The sequence below is a fragment of the Pollachius pollachius genome (assembly GCF_949987615.1).
Source record: "Pollachius pollachius genome assembly, chromosome: 14".
In the NCBI taxonomy this organism is placed as follows: Eukaryota; Metazoa; Chordata; class Actinopteri; order Gadiformes; family Gadidae; genus Pollachius; species Pollachius pollachius.
Window position 1 is genome coordinate 7,982,492 of NC_136947.1, and position 8,867 is coordinate 7,991,358.

Consider the following 8,867-nt stretch of genomic DNA (forward strand, 5'->3'; position numbering starts at 1 on the left):
TTATCATTACTTGTTGTGGCCTAAATCTTCTAATGTGACAATCACGCACAGTACCATAAGGCTGCAACAGCCTATGGATGACTTCAATGTCAGAAATATTGAAAGTGCTGTGATCTTTACTTTTAAAGGGCCACTGTGTAGCATTTTTAAGTAATTTATTTACTCAAATCAACGTCTTCATTCATAAATAAGTCCTCATTGGTGTAAAATTACCTCTGCCTACAATCTGACTTATCCTCCTGAGTGAAGAATCACTTATCTGTATTTACATAGCACGGGTTAGCTCTACGGAGGCTTCGATGTCCTTCCGGTCTATAAGAAACTATGAACATCCGGGAGGGACATAAAGCACTACGTTGTACCGGTAAGGCTAAATGCGTTGTCATAGCTAACACTAAACACGTTGTCATAGCTTCTTGGCATATCCTTCCTACCGTAGTTTCAACCAGGTTGCAACAAACATTTGAAAACGCGAGCGAGGCGCTAGAGCAATCATTTGAATGTAATATGAAATTGAATCACTAGATTGGAGAAAAAATTACACAGGGTCCGTTTAAGGTTATTTCCTTTCATCGAATGGAACAAATGATAACATCCACTCATGACCCTTTAATTTGCACATATTCAAGCCTGTTTCTATGTTAGTATTATTTGATATTAACAGTGCTTACATTGTAGGTCTTGTACAAGTTGATCAGTTGTGAAGTATGTCGGTCCAGCTCAGAGTAGAATGTGTTCCGTAGGTTTGCAAAAGTTATGCGGTGAAACTCTGCACACACCTGCAGACACACAAAAACATAGAAATGTTTACAGAATGACTATCTACTTATATCCAGCATCTGTGATCGTTGTGCAGCTCCTGGTCTACACTGAAATCACACATTAAAACACACACATTCAAACATATAGGGTGTCAATGGATGCTGGGATTTTGTAACAAAAGTATGAGGATGTTACCTGAGACTCCATCTTTAAGGCTGGCTAGCTATCCAGTAAGTCCTTAGCCAGCAGATGTCCCTTGACAATATCTTGTCGACGCAGAGCAAAGGTTGTCTGCATGAGTTTTTCTATTAGTAAGTGATTTTTCTCCGTCTTTTCAACTTCTTGTTTGATCTGTATTTTCATCTGTTGAAGAGTAGACTGGTTCTCTCCTTTGGGAAAGTTAGGAAGGAAGTTTACTTCAGAATGGTGGGCACGTTTTATGTTGGAATGCGGGTGCTCACTCTCCGGGTTGTTCTTGCTTCTTTTTCCAGCATTGACAGACACCTCTGCACACCCAGATCTGGCCAGCTTCTGCCGATAATTACCCGTTTTAAATTTTAAGCTCACCATCCATCCATACCAACCGCTATCACTCCCAAGCTCTCTGAGACAAGGGTGTAGAATAACCAGGGCTTCAGCTGCCTTGCCAACTTCCCTGTCATTGTGGTATGGCTTGAATCTGTGCATGGTTTCAGCCAAATTTTCCAAGATGTTGTGTGATCTAGTCAATTTCAATGTCCGTCCAGAAGTCTCAAACACAGAATTGCCTTCTTCAAGAACATGCTCTACCTCATAGAAAAAAGTTGGCACAGGGAAAGAATCGGGCCAGTTCTTTTGACGTTGAGTCAAAGGAACATGTGGGAGTATGTCTGTATCAGAACTTGCAGTTGAGGAATTATCACTTTTTGATCTCATTACTTTCAGCGTGCCCTTCTCTGCCACTTCCTCTATGTCCACGAGTACACTAAGCTGGCCTTCGAAATCTGGGTCCACATACTGTAGGCTGAAGTCACTGTCCAGTCTTGGCTTAAACTTCTCTTGCATTATGATCTTCAGCTCTTCTACTGAATTTGGTCGTGCATTTAGAGTGAGTTTCATGGCCACATCAGTGTCCACATAAACTCAAAGCAGAAATTTCTGGGGGGCAGCCATCTCCTTTGCTGTTTTAAACACATTGAGGAGGTCAATGAAATATGAGTACAGACCTACACAAAGAATATGCGCCATAGTAGTTGGTATACTAATAATATATGCTAACAATGGGAATTGTAAGAAACAATTGTAATCTTGTGAGAAACTTTCAGTGTGGCAATATATATCGTTTTGGTGTTATGAGTAGTTTTCCTTGTGCATGGTAAGCTGAGAGGTAATGTCTCATTGAGCTCTGATTTGGTGTGAACTGCCAAATTCCCTTATGTAAGTTCATAGGATCGCAGGTGTTCAATGTACAGTGATGTATGTTCTCGGCAAGGAAAACAATTTCATTGTTAACAAGGAGAATCTGTTCAATTCTGCAAAACTGAGGCAGTCCTCCCTCGTGTCCCACAGACAAACATTCCTACATCATAATCAGTCCCATCAATATTGACCCTTAATGTTCAGTACATCATGTTACTGCCTGTTTTTTGTGCTACGTATTCCTTTGCAATATCAGGAAGCATGGAAACCATCACAGAGGAAACATTACACGTCTGCTGGTGAGGTTTAAAGAATGAAGGGGAACTCAGATAGTACGCCATCATAAATTGGTGTCTGTTTGCTAATGTTTTCAGCAAATTCTTAAAGTTTTGTGTCATGAACTACACACTTGAAAAAGCGATGCTTGCCCTCAAATTGAATCTTCCACAGGTGGATAAGTGGCCCAAATCAGCGTATGAGATTGGGATAATGTTCAACGTAGTGGTGTTTGGGGCGGAGTGAGAAACTAGGAAAAACTTCCCTCAACATTTTTCTATGGTCATGAACCTTTGTCTGTAAAAACTGGATAGCTTCCTCTGTAAAATTCGGGGACAGCATCAACTCAACTACCTCTTTCAGATCCATAAGTACGGCCCATGCTCCATCACCCTCAGGAATTCTATCACTAATAAAAGGGAGCAGTCTAAGCAATGTAGCATTTTCATGACCATTGCCACCAACTGTGTTCTTTCCAGCAAACGTTTTTGGGATAGGGTGGGGTTTGTCAACTTTGTCTGCATGCTGGTATGGAAATGACACAATTCTTTCCTTTAAATACTCAAGAGTAAAGTATTTGGAACGGATCATCTCCTTAACACACAGGGCCAGCTCTACAGGCACAATGCCCTCAAAAAGATCATGAAGGACATCCTGTTACTCTACGTCCTGCTACGCGGTCCAACACCCCCGCCTGCCTGACTACCCGTCCATCGTCGAGCCCTTGCCTATCCAATCGCCCGCCCAGCACCAGGCCTTGCTTGTACCAATAAATCCCGCTGCCCTCGCCCTGTCTCCGCCTCCCTGTGTCCAGCACTTGGGTCTCCACGTTCTGTTCCTTAACAGTACGAACTGGCCAACATGGACCCAGCTGACGCAGAGGCTTTCAGGGTAATGATCTCCCGCCAAGGGGTTCTTCTGGGCCAACACGACCAGGTCCTGCAAGAGATCAGCTCCTCCCTCCGTGAGTTGACCCTAGCTGTCCGCCCTCAGCCCCCCGACACTCCAGAACCACCAGTCCCAGTTCCGGGTTCGTCGGCTTCCCCCCGGGAGCCGTTCATTCCAGCCCCCGAACGCTACGAAGGGGACCTGGCATCCTGTCGGTCGTTCCTTCTCCAGTGTTCCCTTGTGTTTGAGATGCAGCCCCAGACCTACCCTACCGATAGATCTCGGATAGCCTACCTGATAGGCACGCTTCAGGGCGAGGCTCTCGCATGGGCCGCGGCTGTGTGGGAGCACGGTTCTGCAGTCTTCTATAATTACGAGGCCTTCTCTGAGGAGATGCGGAAGGTGTTCGATCATCCGGTCCGGGGCAAAGAGGCCTCCCAACGTCTTCTTCAGCTTCGCCAGGGATCCCGCAGCGTCGCCTCCTTCGCGGTCGAGTTCCGGACCCTTGCGGCCGAGAGCGGCTGGAACGAGGAGGCGCTCCAGGGGGTCTTCCAGAACGCGCTTAGCAGCGAGCTTAAGGACCGGTTGACCTCCTGGGAGGAGGCTTCGGATTTGGATCACCTGATCGCTCTCACAATTCGCATGGACAATCGCCTATGAGAACGCCGCAGAGAGAAGGGTTCGCACTCGTTCACCACTCCCCCTCTGAGCCTCCAGCTGCACCTCGGTCCCTCCCCCCGGTTCCCGTTCCTCCCCGCTGTGTGCGGTCCCCTTCCCCCGAACCGATGCAGATTGGACGAACACACCTCACCCCTGAGGAGAGGGAACGTCGTAGACGCGCCGGAGCCTGTTTCTACTGTGGACTATCAGGCCATCTCCGAGCGGGATGTCCCTCACTCTCGGGAAACGAACGGGCTCGCCAGTAACCCGAGGGATCCTGGCGAATCGCTTCCGTAATCCCTCAGTCTCCCGTCCCCTCCTGGAGGCTGTCCTTATGTGGCGGGACCAAACCCTCCAAGCGCTCCATCCTCAGCCGGATCCCGGTCTCGGCCCCCCTAACCGTATGTTTGTTCCTGACGCGGCAAGGTCCAAGGTACTGACCTGGGCGCACTCCTCCCGGCTCACCTGCCACCCAGCTATCACCCGCACTTTGGACTTCATCCGTCGGCGTTTTTTGTGGTCCACCATGGACCTGGATGTTCGCTCATTTATTTCGGCGTGTGCAACCTGCGCCCGGAATAAGACCTCAACTCGTCCCCGCTCCGGTTTACTATGGCCTCTACCCATCCTTAGCCGTCCCTGGTCCCACATAGCCCTGGACTTCGTCACCGGTCTACCCACGTCCGAGGGCAACACCACCATCTTCACTGTGATCGATCATTTTTCTAAGGCCGCCCATCGCGCTCCCCAAGCTTCCCTCCTCAAGGGAGACCGCCGACCGTTTGGTCAGACACGCGTTCTGCCTGCATGGCATTCCCGCGGACATAGTCTCTGACAGAGGCCCCCAGTTCACCACACAGGTTTGGCGGTCATTCTGTAAGGCTCTTGGCGCCACCCCCAGTCTCTCCTCCGGATTTCACCCCCAGTCCAACGGTCAATCCGAGCGAGCTAATCAGGAGATGGAGGCGGCACTCCGTTGCATCACCCACGCCAGCCCCACCTCTTGGAACTCTCAGCTGCCCTGGGTCGAATATGCCCATAACACCCTGGTGAATGCTTCCACGGGGCTCTCTCCGTTCATGGCCTCCCTGGGATACCAACCACCCCTGTTCCCTGAATTGGAGAAAGAGATAGCGGTCCCGTCCGTCCAGATTTATCTGCGCAGATGCCGGCGCACTTGGAGACGCACGCGCGCTGCGCTACTCCGTGCATCCTCCCGTTCTCAACTACAGGCTATCAAGCGTCGTCTACCGGCCCCCCAGTACGCCCCCGGACAAGGAGTTTGGCTTCGGGCTAAGGACCTCCCCTTAAAGGGGATTCCTCCCAAACTCTCCCCCCGCTTCATCGGTCCTTTCAAAATCGAAAGAGTCATTAACCCCAGTGCCGTTCATCTCAGGCTCCCCCCATCCCTCCGTGTGCATCTAACCTTCCATGTCTCCCAGGTCAAGCCCGTCTCCACCAGCCCGTTGTCCCCCCCCGTCCCACCTCCACCTCCTCCAAGGGTGATTGACAACCATCCGGCTTGGACGGTCTGTCGCCTCCTGGATGTGCGGCGCCGCACATCCAGGCACACCGTACCTGGTCGACTGGGAGGGGTACGGTCCTGAGGAGCGTTCCTGGGTTCCCCGGAGTCACATCTTGGATGCCGCACTCACCTGGGACTTTCTCCGAGATCACCCGGCTGTGGGGGGGCGTCCGCCGAGAGGCGTCCGTCGAGGGGGGGGGGGGGTATTGTTACGCTACGTCCTGCTACGCGGTCCAACACCTCCATCTAGTGGCCGCTGGTGGCTTCTGGTCCTCATCCCCTCGACGCACCTGCCGGTAATATGCTAATCATCGTACCCAACTTCAGTCTGGGATTTCCAGTCTGCCGGCGCCAGTTCGTCGTTTACTACTACAAGTATGTATCGCCCTACCAGCTCTTAGTCCAGTCTGGCCCCGATTCCTTGCACCCTTTGTAATCCCCTCTCCCCCTCTCTAGTTCTCCTTCTGCCTGCCTGCCTACCCGTTATCGGACCTTCGCCTGCCTGACTACCCGTCCATCGTTGAGCCCTTGCCTATCCAATCGCCCGCCCGGCACCAGACCCCCCGCCTGCCTGACTACCCGCCTTGCTTGTACCAATAAATCCCGTTGCTCTCGCCCTGTCTCCGCCTCCCTGTGTCCAGCACTTGGGTCTCCGCGTTCTGTTCCTTAACACATCCGGTGTGAAACCAGTGATGGTATGAAAATACTCTAACCTCTGGTTAAGTACACAATCTCCTTGTACACCACATGGATTGTCCCCATGCTTCACAGCATGCAAGTCACAGTCATGGCTAGCTTTTGTCCTCAGGCTTAACTCTCCATCTCCAACTTCATGGGACTTAATTTGATCGTAGGTCGCTGTGCAAAATCTGCAAAAATATTTGGCTCTGAAGACCTCATAAAGCCTGCCAACGAATGGGCTGCAAGATTGTCAGAAAGTACACTCATGACAGTGCCCTTAACTACCTTGCCAATGGACTCAATGAATACACCATCTTTTTCAAAGTACAAAGTTCTCCTAACAGAGGACCAAGTATTCTTTCATAGCCAAATCTCTCAATGTCAGAAACTTTACACAATGCAGCTAGCTGAATAGCATGCAATGCTATGCAGCATTTGACCTGTATTTGCTAGGAAGATCAGCAAAAACCCAGTAAACTGCACTGAAATTATGAATTTTTCTTGATGTGCCAAGTGGATTTCATATTTCAAGATCATCGGTGTACAAAAGAAGAGGTAGCGTCAGCTCCTCTGAGGACAGTAGTTCATTACTTTGGAAATATGATCCATCTTGAGGGCTCATGTAATGACCTTGTTGTGCAGTTTTTGTTTCTTTAATTTTCTCGAGAATGTCTGTATATCTAAATTATGGTGCAACTGGGCTCTCAGATTCTCTGCGTCAGTTACTCTCAACCTCAGCATGGTCATCTAAATTCTCACATTGAGCAGGCCCTTCAGCCACAGAGTCAGCAGAGGATGTTACTAGAGTACTATCATTATTTACTGACACCACATTGTCATCAAAATCTGAACTACCTCCATGGACACTGCTTTAGTGTGCGTTAAAGGATGAATATACATTGGTGCGGTAGTTACAGTTTTTGAACGGGCATGCTACCATCTCATGCTTTCTTAAATGGCTTCTCAAATGTCCAAACAGTGTTGCCTCAGAAAAGGGGTGCTTGAAGTTGCACATGTGGCATGAAAAATATGCCTGTGCATCTACTGCTCTATCTGATCTGGTTGCATCTCTGTGAGATCGTGATACATGAGCTTCCAGTGCATTAAATGACTGAAAAGTATAAATACAATTTTCATAGAGACACGGCAGAGGACTAATTCTGGAATAATGACTATGCAGCAAACGACAGTGGGTAAATAATTTTGGCCGAGTTTCTAAGAATTCTGAACACAATTTGCACTTCCACTCCATTGAATCAGCTTGCATTTTAGGCCTAACACATTAGAGTTAGCAGGCATTGAGCTCCAATTTAGCCCTGTAAAATGTAATCACTGAAGACCCATATCCGGCTTAAAAGGCTATAGTGTTTTTTTAGCATTCAACTATCAGTAGTATGTCAATATTCGTACCAACAATGCAGATTGAAACGGCGCACCACTTGGTCTCCGTCTTATTTTGTCCAGTAAAAAGAAATCTGTAAAAATTAAAAATATAATTAAGAAAATAAAAATGTGTAAAATAGGCCATAGTTCTGCTCTGTGCGAAAGAGAATTGGCGCGCTTCCTTACAAGACCGGTAAACATAGCAACGCAGGTAAACAAACCCAGAGCTCCCCGCGTTACGGCCATCCGGAGGCGCACAGAGCTTTTGGCCGTGATATTATATATAAAATTATATTATACTTTTATTATATAGAACGTTATAAGACGCTGTCACCGAGAATTGGCGTGCTGGCAGACGCTGTCACCGAGTGTGAGAGGAGAGTTGACGGAGAAGATGGCGGTTGACCTAGTTCCAAGTTTATACCGTTTATACTCGGTAATACCGGTGTTGACACGAGTGTATTACTCGGTGTGAAAATGTCCACACCGCGACAACCGTAATAAACACAAATTCTCAATACTGATAAATACTGATTTATGAGTACATGATAAATAAAACCTGAAACAATGGAGTCGGACATACAAAAAATGACCGGGAAATTAGCTGCGCGCCAAAATCTCATTCACATTTATCTATATTTTTCGGCTACTCAGACCTCACTTTTCATACTCCACACTCTCTTCATGCTCCAGTTTGCCACACGCACTCAAGTTATTCCAGTAGGCTACGGCTAGACCTAGTGTAAACCAACCTGCAGCATTTTTTTTTAAATTAATTTCAGATAATGTTGTGCACCGGACATATTACTTCATTACACGGTTGTCATGCTCAATACGTTTACTTTAACACATACACCTGCTCCTCTATAGTCACCCAAGGTGGAAACAATACAAACTAAAAGTTATTTTTAATGAAACTCCTTCATGAATACGTCGCTAGCATAAACGTTAGCCGTACTTAAAGCTGTCAACCACAGATAGCTAAGCTAGCGAACTAAACGGTAGCAAAAAGGCACGCATACATAAAAAAGAAAACGATTTACTTACCAACTGAGAACGCTTATAACAATAAGCAGGACCAAACTTGTGACAATTATTGCTTCACACGATGGCGCCGTTTGCAGGTGCATGTAAAAATACCGAAGTATTCCTATGCTCGAAAATCTCTCGAGCCCGCTCGAGGGTAGCCATCTTGATGTTTCTGAAAGCCTGGAAAGACGTCGATGACGTCAGACACTACGTACGACTGGATACTCATTAATTAAACAATTATATTCCAATAAAATGAAAACCT